The 20,077-nt window shown below is 37.7% G+C and overlaps 1 protein-coding gene across 3 annotated transcripts in view; it reads right to left on the reverse strand.

The window, feature by feature from the left end:
• MAP4K3 (mitogen-activated protein kinase kinase kinase kinase 3) overlaps positions 1–20,077 on the reverse strand; it is a 181,544-nt gene that overhangs the window by 159,635 nt on the left and 1,832 nt on the right. The gene's annotated exons all lie outside the window — the stretch shown is intronic.

A 20,077-nucleotide genomic window follows, 5' to 3' on the forward strand; every position in this document is an offset into this window, starting at 1 on the left:
CACCTACTTTCGGCAGTGTAGCCAAATGCATGGACTCTACAGACAGACTGCCTGGGTTCGGCTGCTGCTCTGCCATTTACAAGCTGGGGACTCGGACTACAGCTCTTGGTGCCCCTCTCTTATCATTTGTAAAATAGGGACAGTTATAGTTCCTACATTATACCACGGATTAATTTACTACTAATTTTGGTCTTACCAACACTTTGCGCGTGCTATATAATTATAAATATTATTACTTCAAAGAGTGAACTAGCAACTTAAAAAGTTGAGAACAGTTTGGTTCAAAAACTTACAGAATTGTGACAATTCCTTAAAAGCTATACAGATATACTGAGACTGAACAAATATGTAAATGGATGGCGAATGGTGGGAGCCAAGTTTCTCACTAATGGAGAAGGAGTCTACAGATAAGCAGTGGGGAAAGACTAGCATGACCATGTGGTTAGTGGATTAGATTTGGAAATAACAGTATGAAATCATGTTCAGCTTGAAATAGATAATACTGTTAAATACAGAAATAACTACATATATGTATGTATACATGGGTGAGTTACATATATACATACTTATATTTAGTTAGATTAGTAATACAGTAATTTAGTAATACTTTCCTAGCTCTATCCACTGAGAGGGCCTAGAAGTAATAACACACCAGTAACAATAAATAAACCCAGGGCCTATATCATGTTCTTATTCTATTTCCACTAAAAGGAACCAGGCATCCTTAGAGAAATGGCTAGTTATAAGGCTGGGGCAGGGAATCTACATGATGAGCCTGGAACATCTCTACTTCCAGAAAGCCAGGAAGTGTTAAAAACAAAACGATGGAGACCATCAAAGGGACACAAGAAACAACCTGAAAGAGCTCCCAGTGGCTAAGCTGAAACAATGTGAACAACTTGACTACTGGATTATAACCGCAAGTATAAAATAAATATCCATGAATCTACTGGATATAAAATAACTGAAGGACAAAAATACAAATCTCCATACAGAGGAATTCCAATTTATGTAGTTACTTCCTCCCTCAAAAAGATGAAGTTTAACCCCCTAAGTGTGGGGCTTAGTTTGGTGATTTGCTTTCAGAGAGCACAACAAAGAAAGGTGGGAAAAAATATATAAAGTGTAGAAACCTAAAAACACTACCACCATCAGGTGACAAAAGTTAACATCATTAGCAACAAGTCACGTTAATAGCATGGATACTTTACCCTCCCCAAATTTCATAACACAGCCTAACCATGAGAAAAATACCAGACAAATCTAAATTGAGAAACACACTACAAAATACCTGATTAGTGTTCCTCAAAACTGCTAAGGTCATCAAAAACAAAAAGTCTGTCGGGGCGCCTGGGTGGCACAGCGGTTAAGCGCCTGCCTTCGGCTCAGGGTGTGATCCTGGCGTTATGGGATCGAGCCCCACATCAGGCTCTTCCGCTATGAGCCTGCTTCTTCCTCTCCCACTCCCCCTGCTTGTGTTCCCTCTCTCGCTGGCTGTCTCTATCTCTGTCGAATAAATAAATAAAATCTTTAAAAAAAAAAAAAAAAAAACAAAAAGTCTTGTGAAACTGTCAGAGACCAAAAAATTCTGCTTAAAAAGACGACGAAGAAATGTAATGTGCTATCCTGCAGGGATCCTGGGACAGAAAAGGGGCATTAGGGAAAAACTAATGAAATCCAAATAAGCTGTGGAATTTGGCTAATAGGGACATACGAACTGGTTCCTTAGTTGTGACACATGTACTACAGTCATGTAAGAGGTTAACAAAAGGGGGAAAACTGGGTGAGGAGTACACAGAAACTCTCTAGTATCTTTGTGATTTTTTTTTTATAAATCTAAAATTATTCTAAAATAAAATTTATTTTTAAAAAATCTTAACTAAAGAGGGGCATCTGGGTAGCTCAGTTGGTTAAGCGTCTGCTTCAGCTCAGGGCATGAACTCAGGGTCCTGCCAGGTGGGGAGTTTCTCCCTCCCGCTCTGTTCCCCCACCGTGTGCACATGTGTGTGCATATGCATGTGCTTGCACATGCTCTCTCTCTCTCAGGTAAATAAATAAAATCTTTAAAAAAAAAATAAATAAATGATCTTAACTAAAGAATTAAACATACAATTTAAATGTTTTTTAATGTTATGAGTTTAAAAAGGCAACTTTAAATCTTGGCTGATAAATAAAAAGGTATTTGTCTCCCAAAACAGCTGATCATATTTGGTAAATAAATAATTTCTGCAAACAATGTTGCTAAAAAAAATTATATTGCATAAGCTTAGTTTCCAAACTTCTAAGAACCACCAAAATAAATTATATTTTTTAAATCCTTTGTCTAAATTCTTGTAAAACAGTCTAAATTAAATTTCACACATTTTATATGATCGCTTCCTATAAAAGTTGTTATAGAAATATTCTTTAAATTTTAATTCAAATGTTGCATGACAACATGATAGAAACAGCTAGAGAAATCTCAACACAAACAATTTAAACCTAATGTAAAAATAGCAACTCTGCCCAGTAATTAACAGAAACCTTCAATTTTGGTTTTTGAAGAAAAAAAAGTTTGTCGAACCTCATGTAACCACAGTTCACAGAAGGAAAAAAAAACCCTCAACTTTCCAAATCAAAACCTCTTGCTCCAGCAGTGTTAGAGAATCAACATCACAGCACTAACCAGAAACAGCAGACCCCAAAAGAAAAATATCAACACAATGACTGAAATAAAAATGACAATGACTGACATTACTGTTCAAGCTGAATGACATTCAAAAAACTTAGCATAACTGTGTGTGGCAGGTTTCTGCAAAAGGCTTTATAGTCTCTACCTGATGCTCTTCAGAAGGTTTGGGGTTTGAGTTTTTTTGAAGGGAGGAAGGGTGGTGGAGCACGGGGTGAGCAAGGAACAGAGAAGGGAAAGATGGAACAGGTTTTAATAATGACACTGTCCAACCGGTTTATCACTCAGCACCTTCAATGCTTTATTTCCGTCAACTTTGTCACCTCCTAATGACATGGAGGGAGAGGAGTGCACAGGGACAGTACCTACTCCTGAGGCACTGTAAGGATAACAGGAATCCAAAGGATGTACACATGTTGAAAGAAAACTCTGATAACAACAACAGTGGGTAATCTTTACCTTTACCTGTATTTACTCCATTATTCTTACCTGTTTCAACTAAAAAGTATTCAGTAACTTGTAATATTCCACCTTTTCCTGAAGACTTGTAACTTCCACAAACATGTATACTTACATCACAGGTCTTTTATATCATATTTCATTCATTCACTTAAACATGCCTCAAAAGAAAGCTTGAAACCATGAATCTTGAATTCCTTGGATATTAAAAGTGAAAAGAAAATTAGGTAAGAGCTTTTCTTCCTTTGAAAACTAAGGACAAAAGATGTCCCTTATCTAGGCTCCCATCACTAAATAATTCCTGTTTTCAAGTGTGCTCTTTAACTGTATCTCCCTACCAGTCCCTTCAAATGTGCTAGTCTACCACTTCAGGGGTGGAGGAGAAGGGGATGGCACAACACCTTTGTACTTAAACATATTCTCTCAATCAACTCATCCAAAATCTAACTCCACATCTCTCTTCACTCAACTTCTTCTAGGGCATCTATGTCCAAAATTCCCCTGTTGTTAAATGAAGTCACATCATTACCTTCACTCTTGGATGGGTACAAGACATTCCAGATAATATGAAATATCAGACTGAAGATTAACTGTTCACCCTACATCACACCCACCTATCCACCATGGGACTAAGTGGTTCCTGCCATGAAGTAGTTCCTTATCCACACTTCGGTTCAAACATCTTCAGTGGTTCCCTTATTTCTGTCATATTTAATCTGCACTCTGGAAACAGTTTCTCAAGACATATTTTGGTCTCAACCACCTCTTTGTAGAAAACAGTGACTACAAAGCATAGGTTCTGGAGTTAAGACTGCCTGAATTCAAATTCTAGTTTTACCACTTACTAGATGTATGACTTTGGGCCTATTCTTGACCTTTCTTTTTGAGCCTCAGTATCCACATCTATAAAATGGAAATAACAACAATGCCTACTTCATGCTTCTGAATCACCTGCAATCAAGATTCTTTGCCAACCATTCCAACCTCTCAAGAAAATGACTCTACAGACAGCAAGTATATCCTCCTAACTAGACTCACTGGTCTCCCAGTACTCACCTCCCCTAGTTCTCTCCTGTATGTGACTCCAAATTACCACTTTTTATTAATCTCAAACTACTGTGGTTGAATATGAACCATTAGACGGAAGGCCATGTAAAGACACCAAGAAAAACCAGTTATTTATAAGCCAAGGAGAGAATCCTTGTAAGAAACTAACCCTGCCGACACCTTGATCTCAGAATGGTAGCCTCCAGAACATTGAGAAAATAAATTTCCATTGGTTAGGCCACCCAGTCAGCAATACTTTGTTAGAAAGCTCTAACAAACTAATATGAGAACCCAGAAACAGTTTCATACAAATACAGTCAAGTGATCTTTGACAAAGAAGCAAGGGCAATAATGGAAAAAGGATGGTCTTTTTCAACAAATGCTACTGAATCAACTGGACAGCCATATGCAGAAGGAAGGAAGGATGGAAAGATGGATAGACCTAGAGAAAGAAAGAATCTAGACACAGACCTTACACTTCTCCTAAATTAATTCAAATGGATCAAGACCCACATGTAAAACACAAAACTATAAAAGTTCTAGAAGATAATTGAAAATCTAGTTGACATTGGTTTGGATCTAGAAGTGAGTTTTTAGATATAACACCAAAAGCATGATCAACAACAGTAACAAAAAACTTGATAAACTGGACTTCGCTACATTAAAAAACTTTTGCTCTGCTAAAGACACTGTGAAGACAATGAAAAGACAAGCCATAGATTGGGAGAAAATACTTGCAAAACACATAGCTGATAAAGGACCTATATCCAAAATACACAAATAACTCTTTTTTTTTTTTAAAGTTTATTTATCTATTTGTCAGAGAGAGAGGGAGAGAAAGCACAAGCAGGAGGAGCAGCAGGCAGACAGAGAAGCAGGCTCCCCGCTGGACAAGTAGCCCCATGCGGGTCTCTATCTCAAGACTCTGGGATCATGACCTGAGATGAAGGCAGATGCTTAACCGACTGAGCTACCCACACATACCCAAAATATACAAAGAACTCTTAAAGCTCAACAATAAGACACCAATCCAATTTTTAAAAGGACAAAAGATCTGAATGGAGGCCTCATTAAACAAGTTATACAGATGGAAAATAAGCATATGAAAAAAGATGCTCAACATGCCAGGTCACTAGGGAATTGCAAATTAAAACAACAATGGGTATTAAGGAGGGCACGTATTGCATGGAGCACTGGGTGTTATATGCAAACAATGAATCATGGAACACTACATCAAAAACTAATGATGTACTGTATGGTGAATAACATAACATAATAAAAAATTAAAAAACAAAAAACAAAAAAACCAACAATGATACCACTACACACCCATTAGAATGGCCAAAATCCAAAACACTGACAACAACAAATGTCAGCAAGGATGTGGAGCAACAGGCACAAGATTTGCGGCTGCTCGGAACGCAAAATGGTGCAGGCACTCTAGAAGACAGTTGGGCAGTTTCTTAAAAAGCTGAACAGTCTTATCACACGATCCAGTAATTGCACTCCTTGCTATTTACCCAAATGAGTTGAAAACTTATGTCCACACAAAAACTTGCACACAGATGTTTATAGAAGCTTTATTCATAACTGCCAAAACTTGGAAGCAAGACGTCAATCAGTAGGTGAATGGATATATAAACTATGGTACAATCATACATTGGGATATTATTCAGGGATCAAAAACAAATGAGCTATATCAAGCTGCAAAAAGACTTGAAGGACCCTTAAATGCATTTTGCTAAGTGAAAGAAGGCAGTGTGAAAAAATCTACCTAGTGGGGCACCTGGGTGACTCTGTTGGTTAGCATCTGCCTTCGGCTCAGGTAATGATCTTGGGGTCCTGGGATGGAGCCCCGTGTCAGGCTCCTTGCTCAGCAGGGAGCCTGCTTTTCCCTCTCCCTTTGCCCTTTAACTCGTGCTCTCTCTCAAGTAAATGATAAAATCTTTAAAAAAAAAAAAAAAAGGTCTATATACCCATGTTCCTAAATATATGACATTCTGGAAAAGGCAAAACTAGAAAGAAAGGAAAAAGATCAATGGTTGCCAGGGGTGGGGGTGGGGGAGTTGGGGCAGAGGTAGACTCAGATAATTTTCAAAGCAGTGAAAATACTCTATAAAATACCATGATGGATACATGTCTAATACATTTGTCCAAGCCCTAATGTAAACTTAACTGAAGTCCATTAATGTACTGGACTTTAGTAATAACAATGGATCAATACTGTTTTGTTACTTTTAACAAATGTATTGCATTAATGCAAGATATTAATAGGGGTATATAGGAACTCTGTACTTTTTTTTAGGGAGGGGGAGAGAGGGAGAGAGAGAATCCCAAGCAGGCTCCATGCCCAGAGTGGAGCCCAACGCAGGGCCCAATCTCACAACCCTGAGATGACCTGAGACGAAACCAAGAGTTGGATGTTTAACTGACTGAGCCACCCAGGCACCCCAGGAACTCTGTACTTTTTGCCCAATTTTTCTGTAAACCTAAAAACAGCTGAGTCCACAAAAAATAAAAGTAAAACACTGGGTACCATAAATGAAGGAAAATGGAAAAGCAGAGCTGAGGCTTCCACCAACAGTGGCACACAGATAAAAATAGAAGGGCTGGGGAAGGAGAGAAATCGGCCTCTGCAAACTAAATGTTTAAGGTTTTAAAATTACTTGAGGAAAGGTGAACGCTCTTGGGACAACTCAAAACAATATGTTGGAACAGAGACCCCTGGATAAAACTAGGGCTTTGGAAAGGACTGTGCCCTCAGTAAAGTAAAAACAAAAACAAAAAAAGCAACCCACAAGTGCAGGAGGAGGGTAACAACAAAGTCTGTCTCTGCTTGGACTTTGAACAGGAAGAACGGAAAAAGTCCCTTAAGAATTCAAAACCAAGAGCCCAGCTGCTCATTTGGGTTTGGGGTTCAAGTGTGCGTTATCCATAAGGTGTGGGGAATTCCAAACAGAGAAATTAACATAAAGATCAGTCTGAGACCAAAGAGACTCATGAGGTTCCTGGAAGAAGCAAAAGCAAACTGTTTTGGAAAGACACCCCCACAATTTGAGCCACAAAAAAGTCTTACAGAAAAAAACTTGATGAATTCAGAATTAAAATAGAATTCTGCCATAAGTGAGTCAGCAAACACAACAACAAACAGCAAGATTAAAAACCCTCAAAATCTGAGAAGACAGAATGGTAATTTGAAAGAGAATGTTAAGTATGTTAAAATGATCAAAATTAGAAAAGGGAATCAAAACTCTAAGAACAAGAAACCATGTAAAAAGAACATACAGACTTGAAAAATAATAAATTCTAGAAATAGAACTATTAAAATTTAAAAAACAAAAGGGGCGCCTGGGTGACTCAGCTGGTTAAGCATCCAACTCCTAATCTCAGCTCAGGTTTTGATCTCTGCTCATGAGTTCAGGCCCCACACTGGGCTCCAAAACAAAACAAAAACTGAATTATGCTCCACCCCAAACACACCAAACTGTATGTTGAAGTCTTAACCCCCAAAGTGATGGTGTCTGGACATGCAGCTTTGGCATATAGTTAGGTTTAGATGAGGCCATGAGGGTGGGGACCCTCATGCTGAGATTAGTGCCCAGAGAGCTTCTGTCATTCTCTGCCATGTCAGCATAGTGAGAAGCTGGCCGTCTGTAAATTAGGAATTTCTCACCAGAAACCCACTGTGCTGGCACATCCTGGTCTTAGACTTCCGGTCTCCAAGACTACAAGAAAATAAATTTTGTTGCTTAAGCCACCCAGTCAAGGATATTTTGTTTTGGCAGCCTGAACTAAGACAGAATCCAAATGACCAAATCTGAAATAGTTTGAACATTAAGATAAATGATAGTGATGAGTTAGAACCCAATGAAAAAAATAAAAATCTATAAGTCCAAAAATAAAGTAAAAGCTCTTCATCACAATAGAATGTCAACTAATAAATGCAGAAGAAATTAATGGAATTAGAAAAGCACTATTTTGTACCATAACAGTAATAACTCAAGTATGACCTATCAGTGGATATTAAAACTAATGGTGCAAGTTAGATGAGGAAGGAGATACTATACAGTCTTAAAATATCTCCCCACAAATTATTTATTAACGACAAAAGGAAAAAATAATAACTTTATACTGAAGAAACCTGGCAGATCCATGTTAACCAAGTGATCAAAACTAATATTAATAATATAACAAGTGAGCATCACATGCCTCCTGATATTGAGAACATATCACTTATGTACATTTCTGCCAAAACTGTGTAACCTGAATTTGAACAAAAGGAACACCAGATATATCAAAAATGAAGGACATTCAACAAAATAAATGATATATACTCCTAAAAAGTGTCAGTGTCTAAGAAGACAAAGAAAGGCTGACAAACTATTCCAGATTAAAAGAGACTGAAGAGTCTTGGAAACTAAAAGTGACATATGATCCTGGATTGGTTTCTGGACTAGGGGGAAAATGCTATTGTGGATATCACTAGGACCACTGGTAGAAGTCTAAATAAGATCTATAAGTCAGATAACAGTATTGTATTAATATAAAAATTTTCTGATTTTGATAACTGTACTATGGTTTTATTTAAGTGAATATATTTATTTTGAGAAATATACATTGAATGTTTATGGGTAAAGGAACATGATGTCTGCAACCTACTCCCAAATGGTTCAGATAAAAAAAATAGTACGTACATAGAGAGAGAGAAAATGCGGTAAAGCAAATGTGGCAAAGCATTAACCATTGGTGAATGTGGGTAAGGGTGAAAAGAGTTCTTTGTATTATTCTTACAATTTTCCTATGAGTTCAAATTATTTCCCCCAAAAAAGGATTTTTTTAAAAGTAACAAGAGATTATACACAGACACAAATAAAGATACTAAATATATGAACCATAATACAAGATACAGAATAAAGAGTTGGAAAAATCACAGCATTATGGGACAGGGTGAAAGAAGAAATATCCTCTCTCTCTCCTATTGTATGCTTTTGCAAAAGTCAATCAGAGAGAAAAAACAGATTAGCTACAAGAAACAACTGATAACAGACTTCTTTTATTTTATTTTATGACAACATACCTCTTAGCAACAGCAACAGATAACCAGAAGACAACAGAATATCTTCAAAGTTCTGAGAGAAAGTTACTGTCAAGAGTGCTATACCATGCTGAATTTTGATTTAAAGTAAAGACACAATAATGACATTTTCAAGAGGAAAAAAAAAAAAGACTGAGTTCACCTTACACAGTCCCTCACTTGAAAGAGAAAGAGAGAAAGAAGATTAAAAAAGGAAAGACAGAAAGAAAAAGAGAACCCTTCCAAATAATGCTCACCAGGAGGAATACTGAACCCAGAACGCAGGAGCACAATGCCAAGACACAATGGTAAGCAATGAAACCGAAAACATATGGGTAAATGTAAAGAACTGTCTGTATAAAACAATGTTAATATTAAAACACTCATCAGGGAGATATAAAACAATGTAGAACCAAAATAAGAGACAACACAAAAAGGAAGGTTAACTGAATTAGGCATTCTAAAGTCCATGTACTTACCAGAAAGAAAACAGAGATTTTTTTTTTTAATTATTCTTTTTTTAAAAGATTTTATTTATTTATATGTCAGGGAGAGAGAGAGCACAAGCAGGAGGAGCAGCAAGCAGAGGAAGAAGCAGGCTCCCCACTGAGCACGGAGCCCCATGTGGGGCTCAATCCCAAGGACCCTGGGATCATGATCTGAGGTGAAGGCAGACGCTTAACCGACTGAGCCACCCAGGCATCCCAAAAACAGAGATATTGATTAACTTTATTATGCATGTTGAAATTTTAAGGTAACCACCCAAAGTGTGCAAATAAAATGTATAACTTTTAACTCAATAGAGGGGAAAGAGGGGAAATATAAGAAAAATGCACTGAATGCCATCCAAATAGTGACTTAAGCAAGGTTAGAAAGGTTAGAAAGACAAGATTGGCCCTAATGAATTTGGAAAATTTTATACTATAAATCAAATGAGTTCATATTCTTCAGCTGGCATCCACTTGCCTGTATCTTAGGTACCTGAAACATTATCTATCACATTTCCTAATATGGACCCTTACTTTGTCAGAATGGCTATCTGTAACCTCTACCCACTTTGGTCCCACAGCAGTATTTTTTTGAGATTTTATTTGTTTGGTTGTTCATTTATCTGAGACACAGAGAGTGTGTGTGCATGCAGGGGGAGGGACGGGGGAAAGAGACTCGTAAGCAGACTCCACACTGAGTGCAGGGCCTTAAGCGGGTCTGAATCCCACAACCCTGAGACCATGACCCAAGCTGAAATCAACCAGCTGAGCCACCCAGGCAGCCCCCACAGCAGTATCTTTACCCATATTTACACTTTTGGAATTGTTTCCCCCACAGTTCTCTACAAATGCAAACCCAGTATTTCGTTAAGTCCTAGGTGCAGATATGCTCTTCCAGGAAGCCTTTACCAGACTAACCCCAGCTCATCTTACCCTTAAACTGAATTTCTACAGAATTTTTAATATGTCATTGCTTTTTTAATTGTTAAGATACTGCCTTAGAAATGTTCCTTAAATGTTCCATTTAGGCATATTTTGTTTCCCAAATCTGAGCATAAACTCCTCAAAATCAGAATGAAATTTTTTAGGATCTCCTAAACAATCTGGCACAGTGTTGATTATTCACTTAAGGATTAAGCAAACTTTAAGTTATTTTTCTTCAATAAGTTCAAAAAATAGGAAATCTGCAAAATATGCACACATAAACACATAGCTCATATATAAAAATATCTCAGGTTTTTAAAGACTTTGTTTTAATCTTTAGATAAGAAAGCTAAAGTGAACAGATTTTAAATAGTCATTTCCCGTTTTCTTTTCTTTTCACTTTTGCCAATTTTAAAAGGAGTCCACATGTTCAGAGTTAAAATGTACAGGGTCAAGTGAAAGGAAGTCAGACATCAATATGGTGAAGATTTTAATAAAAACTGAAAATGTGCCCCACATTCTGATTACTGCACCATCTTGAAGAAGTATTATATAATCACTATCTTTTACTACAGTATTAGAAGCAAAGGCTGAGGATAAAATTTAGAAGTTAAAAGAAAAGCAAAACATTGATAAGATAAAGAAGATCTAAATAAATGGAGAGAAATAACATTTTCATATATCAGAAGACTCAATGCTGTTAAAATCTCAGATTTCCACAAATTGAGCTGCAAATCCTACATAAACCCAATAAAATCCCAGCAGGCTATCTACATGATAAAATGTCACAAAATTATGCACAAAGACATGAAAAAAAAAATGAGAGCATGCAAAAAGTGGTGAAACCTAAGGTCTGGTTAAATGCACTGTGCCAATCAAGCTCCTGGTTTTGATAAGGCACTACTGTCATATATAAAGATGTCACTATTGGGGGAAGCTGGAAGTTCGGTACACACCAGACATCTTGCACTTTTTGCAATTTTCTATGAGTTTATAATTATTTCAAAATAAAAAGTTAGAAGAAAATCCCAGCAGACTTTTTTATATAATTTGAAAAGTGATTCTAAAATTCATATGGAAAAAACAAAGGACTTAAAATAAAATAAATGGAACGATTTTGAAAAAATAGAACAAAGTTGGAGGACTCACTACCTGAATCCAAGACTATATAAAGCAATAGTAAGCAAGACAGTGATGCATTGGTAGAAATACAGCCCTACAGCTCAAGAGAACAAAACAGAGTCCAGAGTATCCCCATACATGTATCATCAAAGGTGCTAAGGCAATTCATCTGTACTTCATTTACATGAAGTTCTAAAGGAGCTTTTACAGTGACAAACCAGAACAGTGATTGCTATGGAGGAGAGGGGTGTGAGACTGAGTGGGAAGGGGCTTGAAGGAACTCTCTGAGGTTAAGGAAATGTTCTATCTTAATAAAGGTGTGGGTTACACAGTTTTATGTATGTCAAAACTCTTCTAACTGAAACACTTAAGATCTATACATTTCACTGTAAGCAAACAATAATTTTATCTTAGAAATATGTAACAGCATACAAGCCTTACAAAATACTTGTCTATAAAAAAAAAACAGAAGAAAATACATCAAAATACTGAGACTATTTATCTACTGGGAGTTAGATCATTGTTTTTTGTAATATATTATTATTTAAAAACGTGTATGTACACATAATATATATGTTACAATAAGAACAAAACAAGAAAAATTTTTGAAATGTATGCCACGATAAGGGTGCCTGGGTGGTGCATTCAGTTTAGCTTCTGATTTTTGGGTTCAGCTCAGGTCATGATTTCGGGGTTGTGAGATCGAGCCTGTGTTGGGTTCCGCACTCAGCACAGAGTCTGCCTGAGACACTCTCTTCCTCTCCCTCTGCCCCTACCCGCTGTGCACTCTCTCTCTAAAAAACAAATACATCTATTAAAAAATATATGCCACAATAAAAATATCCAGCCCATATTCTACTGTTCCACTCACTAATTCCTACATCAATTACTCTCCAAATCTGTAGCACTGTTCAACAGGAAGACATCTTTGCAGGTCTTCCTAGTAATCCGTCAGTAAGAGCTGGGAGAAAGGTACTGACCCTTATCGATTTCCATTAGTCCCAAGAACACAGCTAAAGAATTGTTAAACTCCACAGAAAAAGGAAAAATCACTATTAGTGCTTCTTTAGAGAAACTACAGCAAGAAAATAATGAAATGAAATCTCACAGATATCTCTTTATTTTCTAATATCCCAACTTCCACCATAGCTCCTCCCTCTCAACTTAACTGTATTTGTAACTTACATCGTTCCCCCACTACTAATTTATTTGAACAAATATTTTATGTGCTCCTCAGTCAGGCTTAAAATTTTGAAGTCCTCTTCAAATCATCTTTCTCCATCCTCATATTTCTTCACAAAGCCTCATCAAATGTTTCTCCAAGATGCTTCTCCTCAATTCCTTCCTTTCCATTCTTTACTACTTTTCCCTTTTGTTCACTCCATCATAACTTACCTCGCCCTTAGCTTACTCCATATAATCTAGCACAATTCTGTGAATCCCTGAGAGCCCCAGGATTGATTCTTGAGGGCTTGAAAGGTCAAAATGATTCATAACAATATGAAAATGTTATTTCCTCCCTTTTACTGTGTTGACATTTGCACAATAGAGCAAATGCAACGGTGATAAAACTGCTGGGCACCAACCAAAACAGTGACCCCACAATGTACTACCAATCACTATATTCTTCACTGCCATGCACTCAAAAGGAGGGAAAAAAAAAAGCCAGTTTCACTGAAAAATGTCCTTATTAAAGCATGAACATCATTAATTTTATTAGCTCCTAATCCTTACTACAAGTCATTTTGATATTCTATTTGCTGAAATACATAGAACACTTCCATTGCACACCGAAGTACAACGGTCGGCTCAAAGAACAGCATGCGTGTGCGATTTTGAGTTGCAAACTGAACTAGCCACTTTTTCCACAGAACACCATTTTTATTTGAAAGAATTGACAAACTGGTTATTCATGCTTAGATATCTGACATTTTACTGAAAATGAACTACAGATGGGGCACCTGGGTGGCTCAGTCAGTTAAGAGTCTGCCTTCGGCTCAGGTCATGATCTGGGATCAAGTCCCGCATTGGACTCCTTGCTCAGCAGGGACCCTGCTTCTCCCTCTGCCTGCCACTCCCCCTGCTTGTGTACGTGCCCTCAAGCTCTCCCCTATCCTGACAAATAAATAAATAAAATCTTAAAAAAAAAAAAAAAAGTAGTAGAGTTGAGAATCTGTCTTCTATTTAACCAAGTATTAAACTTCTCAGGTGTAATTGCTAATAGAGTCAATAGCAATATTTATAACTAACATACACGATCTTGGGATTCTTAATGGCATAAAGGGGCTCTGAAACCAAAAAGTTTAAGAATCACAGATTCTATTTAGAAGATATTTCCATCTTTCCTCTCTGATCCATTCTCATCATGATTGTCAGACTAATCCTGAGCACTTTCAACATTACTCCTTGTACGGAAACCTTTAAAGCTCCTACCACTTCATATCTAAATGACTTTATCTAGCTTCCAAGTTTATAAATTGGCCCTACCTTATCTAGCAAATCTTATTTCTCCATGCTCCCCAACACAAGCCTTCTGTGTTAGTCCCCAAGCCTTTAACAACCCCTGTAGTTACACACACGGGAATACCAACGTCCCCATTCCCTTCTCTGCGGACTTTCTCTCCCTGTCCCCTCCCAGCTATCTAAACTTAACTCATTCTTGGGGGCCAGAGGGCAAAAGGACAGTGCTGTGAACATTAGGCTTACAATGTACAAAAGAGGCAATGTACAAAAACTCTTTGACCAGGAGAGGGTGGATGACCATCTTAAACTTCTATAAAGACCTTAATCAAACAAAATAAATGTCTCCTTTGAAATAACTAAAATTTCATGGTCAAATCTAAAATTCTTACACAGAGTTTAAGGACTAAGGTAAACAATACATTGTTACACTAGGAATCCAAACCTATAATCTCAGGTCAAGGCAGCCTGGAACTCTGAAACGTGGCATCTTCCAGAACAAAAAAGACTAAAAAACAAAGCTAAAGCAGCAACCAAACATGTTCTCATCTCTTGAATATAGGGCCTTTTGGTACTGAACAAAATTCTTTTCTAAAAGCCCAATTCTATTAGAAACAAAAAACCAAAATAATACCAATATGTAATAGTTACATATATTCACTAGTCACTAAAGGTCTTTAGTTTAAAATGACAGAGTATCTTCGTATGCACAAAATAAGTATAACATCACTTAATACGCAAAAGATACATTAAGCCTACTGATTTAGTTTACGCCTAATAATCCACAGCGCTTAATTTATTCTGTACCCACTACTGCCAGAACTCTAAGTCAAGCCCAATATCATCTCTGTAAAACCTGCTATGATTTCTCCCAACCAGAAACAATGATCTCCTTTCTCTAAACTCATGCAGCATGTGGTTTGTCCCCTTCAAGTCGTTCATTCATTCATTCCACAAATATGTACCAAGAGTATAATATGTGCCAGGTACTCTTCTAGACTCTAGAACACAAAAGCGAACAAAACCAAACAACCAGCTTCTTGGATCTACACTATAGTGGGAAGAGAAAGGTAACACACAACTAAATATAACGTGACAGACGTCATTATAAAAATGAAAATTAGGAAAGAACAGAGGTAAACTTTCTATAAAGCTAACAGAACTCAAAGTTCAGCCTCCCTCACTCACGTGGGCCTCTGTGAGTGCTGAGAATTACTGGGACGTGCAAAATGCCAAAGAAGGTGGCCAGTAGCAGCCAGGATGCTAACAGGGAGCACTTTATGAGAGCATTTCTTAGTAAATGCCTAAAGAAACCTCAGAAGAAAAGGACCTGACCCTAAGGTTACAGCATCTTGTTGGGACATCTTTTCTCATTCTAAATAAAAATTTTCAGGGGTGCCTGGGTGGCACAGCGGTTAAGCGTCTGCCTTCGGCTCAGGGCGTGATCCCAGCGTTCTGGGATGGAGTCCCACATCAGGCTCTTCCGCTATGAGCCTGCTTCTTCCTCTCCCACTCCCCCTGCTTGTGTTCCCTCTCTCACTGGCTGTCTCTATTGCTGTCGAATAAATAAATAAAATCTTTAAAAAATAAATAAATAAATAAAAATTTTCACTTCAATACCAAAATTTTTATTCTAATTTATTTGTTTACTTAATGAGGGCCCCCAAAACTGTATAAACTTCAAGCCCTACAAAATCTGGATCCATCCCTGCCAAAGACAGAAAGTGAGAGTAGGGTGCTATTTCCTATAGGGAACACATTTAAAAGTGACACTTGAGCTGAGACCCAGGGGAAATGAAGAAGCAGCCCATACAGGTATTGGGGGAGGGCAGAATTCAGGCCCAGAACACCAAGCACAAAAACCCTGAGGCAGGAGCATGAGAAGCAAGGTATGTCAGGACAGTTGCAGGAGAAATATAATAATAAGTAATACTAAATACTAGAGCAATTAATGGTTACAGAGTATTGTGTGTCAGGCACAGTCCTAAACACTACTCTAAGCATCTCTTCTTTGCAGCTGAGTAAACTGAGGCACAGAGAAAAGGATTAAGTAATTGGCTAATGGGTGGTGAAACCAGGCAGTCTGACCCCAGAACCCAGCTCTTAAACCACTTTGCTAAGCTACAGAGAGGTCGGTTGTCCAGATTATGGAGTGTCCAGACAATCTCTCAACCAGTCAGAGCGTTAATATGCCAGAAAAGAAGAAATCAACAAGGTTTTGATCTCAAACTATGATAGCTAAAAGTAGGTACACATTTTAAGTCCCTATAAATACCAAGGGCCAAGTCTTGCCATTTTTGCTCCTTCACTCACAGTCCCTAACACATTTCCTTTCACATTATAGGTATTCAATATAGGACAGCTATTCAATGTACTCTCAAGAGAGAGCTAGTAACTATTCACTCTCCATGCAAAATAACATATTAGACGTTCCTTCACAAGTAAATACATATACAATCTTGGAGGTAAGCACTTCCTTTAGGGGATCAGATCCATATCAAAGTCAGATGACCTGTTCTTTTGTTTTTTTAAAGAATCCATTCCACTGTCACTTTCCATCTCAAATAAATACTGATGCTGGAAAATTCTATCTTAATTTACCTTAAATACTCAAACAAGCTTTCTGAAGTTTAGGACCATTTCCTCAGGTCCCTCTAGACTTTGTACTCCATGAAAGTAAAAAATAAGCATAATCCCAGACAATCATGCTTTATTTTCCTTCAGCTATTCTTTTCTAATTGCTTAAGGTATTCATGTTCCTCAACAGCATGTCGGGTTTCAGAACTCAGTTTTCTTGTCTTCTAAACACTTACTATAATGAAAGAATTAGTCTTTGATGATACTAATCAGAACACCTTGAAAGATACAGAACTACAAATAAGCCAACACAATTCACTAAATGCTTGAACAAATTAATTTCCTGATCTCACTGCCCAATCTTCCATTTTTCTCCTGTCAGCTTTCGTTGAGACTCTGTTTACACAGACTACCATGTGAATGGCTTTGGAGCTTAGCAACACTGCAGCCTCTGCTTCGTAGGGAATGGCTTCCAAATGCACACAGATAAAATCAGCATCAACATTTCCAAAGCATGTTCTCTACAAGACACTAATGCTAAGGACAAGCAATATGTATTACAAAGACAAAGAATCCCACAGTCAAGTTAAGTTTGGAGTTTGCTGGATTAAGCAGCACTCAACAGGTTTCTTTACCATGTGACTCCTCAATCTTCAGTATATTCATAGTAATGCTTTCCCTGGAGCATCCCCACCACATTTTGAAATGCCTACGAAGTCCTGCCCAGAATAAAAGATGATTCCAAGGCCCCAAGTCTTAGCAAATTGCCAACAACTGGAGTTTCAACCAAACTGGGATACAAGGAAAGGCCCATTTGGAGGGAGATGTCGTCTGTGAAGAGGTCAGGTAGAGACAATGGGCTATAGACTGAAGCACATGCTGGAGACACCTGGGAGTCAATCACTGGGATCGGGCTTAAGTCGTGAGACTAGACAAGATACTTCCTTTAGAAACACAGTAATAAGACTGATCTTTCAAACATCCTTGCCTCACCCCATCTCTAGCTTTAGTATCTTCGGCTTCTCTCTAGAAATAAATCTAGAAAAACATCAAGACATGGGGTAGGAATAAGGCAAATCCAATGGAAAAATTGCCTGTGAAAAGACAGCACAATGCGTGTGAAAATCCTATCAATGCTGATAGATGTTGATAATGTAATCTGGTACAGGACTACCGAATTTCTCCAAGAGAACTCTTTGAGAAATGACAAACCTAGAGATGATTCGTTCTTTTCTTTTTTGTAAATGTAATGAATGCTATAAGCCATCTCTACAGAAACACACACACACACACACACACACACACACACACAATATTAAGCCTATTATTTTCAGAGGGCTTCATGGGCCTCCTGAGGCCCAACCACTGAGCTCTCTAGTTGTCAACTCCTAGGTCCCTAGGTAACCCCGGATATAAATACTCCATCTCACAAATGAAGGCCATAGAGTTACAGGACATTTAAAAGTATGACTTTTTTTTTAAAAATTTTATTTTCCATGTACTTTAAGATAGTGCAGAGAAAATGTATACTTGTATTTTTCAGCCTTGAAAACATGAAAACTTATTGGTTGAGTAAAACTCAAGTCATTTATCTAACACCATACACAGAAGGGCATACGATGATAACACCTTCACAACAAAACAGCTGAGAGGCTAAATGATTTTACAAGGCCACACAGCTAATAAATTCCAGATCTTCCACATTCTACTTCAGTGCTTTTTAACTAAACCATGCCACCCTTAATAAGCATATTATTACATTGGGTAGGACACAGTTTTTAAAATAAAAATCCCTTGAAACACCCACCTTCCATGAGTGACTATAAATAATTAGGTCTCTAACTTATTTACTTAATCTGATCATTCCATTTTTAGCCCCTAAACACAAATTAAGGAGCAAATTATACATACTGGCTTTTGAAAACAAACCCTCTAATGCACTCCTCTCTAATCAACACAATTGCTATAAATAAGAAAAATCTAAAACAGCAAAACAAATACAAAAAAAAAAACACAACAACCCGTTTATCTCTATACGTGGACATGATTACAGACAAAAATACAAATAGCTTAAGCTTTGGGTTATTTAGCAAGAAGGGGATATGATGCCAAAACCACATGGAGTTTCTCTGCTTTGCGCCCCTGGTATGGGAAGAGTCTGGCTGGCGGGGATCAAGCATCTATTATCTGATGTCCACTTGGCAGACTCTACAAAAACAATGAGGCCCAGCTGCACAGCAGGAGTTGGGTATTCCAACTACTGATCCACTCTAATAGAGTATGGCTACAACTCACATGCTGAACTAAAGGTGTACCTTAATCTCTCCACTGGAAATTCAGTAATACGTTTTATGCCCATGTATCTTTATAGAGGCAGTAATGCTACTGTTAAGAATGCAGTCTCGGGGCGCCTGGGTGGCTCAGTGGGTTAAGCGTCTCACTTCAGCATCAGGTCATGATCTCAGAGGTCTGGGACCGAGTCCATGTTGGGGCTCCCCACTCAGCAGGGAGTCTGCTTGTCCCTCTCCCTCTCCACTTCCCCCTGCTCATGGTCTCTCTCAAAATAAAAATAAAATAAAATAAGAATACAGTCTCTAAAGGGCAAGGTTCAAATTGTGGCTTTGCCATTCACCAACTCTGGCAAGTTACTACAACTTCCTCGTGCCTCAATTTCCTCAAATGCAAAATGGGAGTTAATAACAGCACCTATTTCCTAGGGTTGCTGTAAGGAGTAAGTAAATTAATACATGGAAAAATCTTAGAGCAGTGCCTAGCAAATAATAAGCACTCCATAAATGTTAGTTCTCATTATCATTACTTTAAACAGATGACAAGAATAATCAACTTATACCTGTATTGCACTTAGATGTCCTTAGGGAATTACAGGCCTTAATTTTTTTTACTTTTTAATCATGTGGCTTAACTACCAGCTGCTTTTCTAAATACAGAAAATACACGGCCAATTATTTTTGTAAAGAACTCAAAAAGAACTTACTGTACACACTGCCACCTAAGACTGACATGCTAGCGAAGTTTTAGTTAACTTTTCAACCGAATATAACTAGACTCCTCTAACACTTCTAATATACTTGGATCCATTCATTTCTACTTTCATAATCACCACCAATTCCAAAACAAAGCAATGGTTATTCTTACCTGGACTACTGCAATGGCTGCCTAACTGTTCTTTCCCCTCCAATCTACACTGCAGTACAGATAGATCTTTTAAATCTAATTTTACTCCTCTACATAAAACCC

Source organism: Ursus maritimus, unplaced genomic scaffold (assembly GCF_017311325.1).
Source record: "Ursus maritimus isolate PB19 unplaced genomic scaffold, ASM1731132v1 scaffold_6, whole genome shotgun sequence".
Lineage (NCBI taxonomy): Eukaryota > Metazoa > Chordata > Mammalia > Carnivora > Ursidae > Ursus > Ursus maritimus.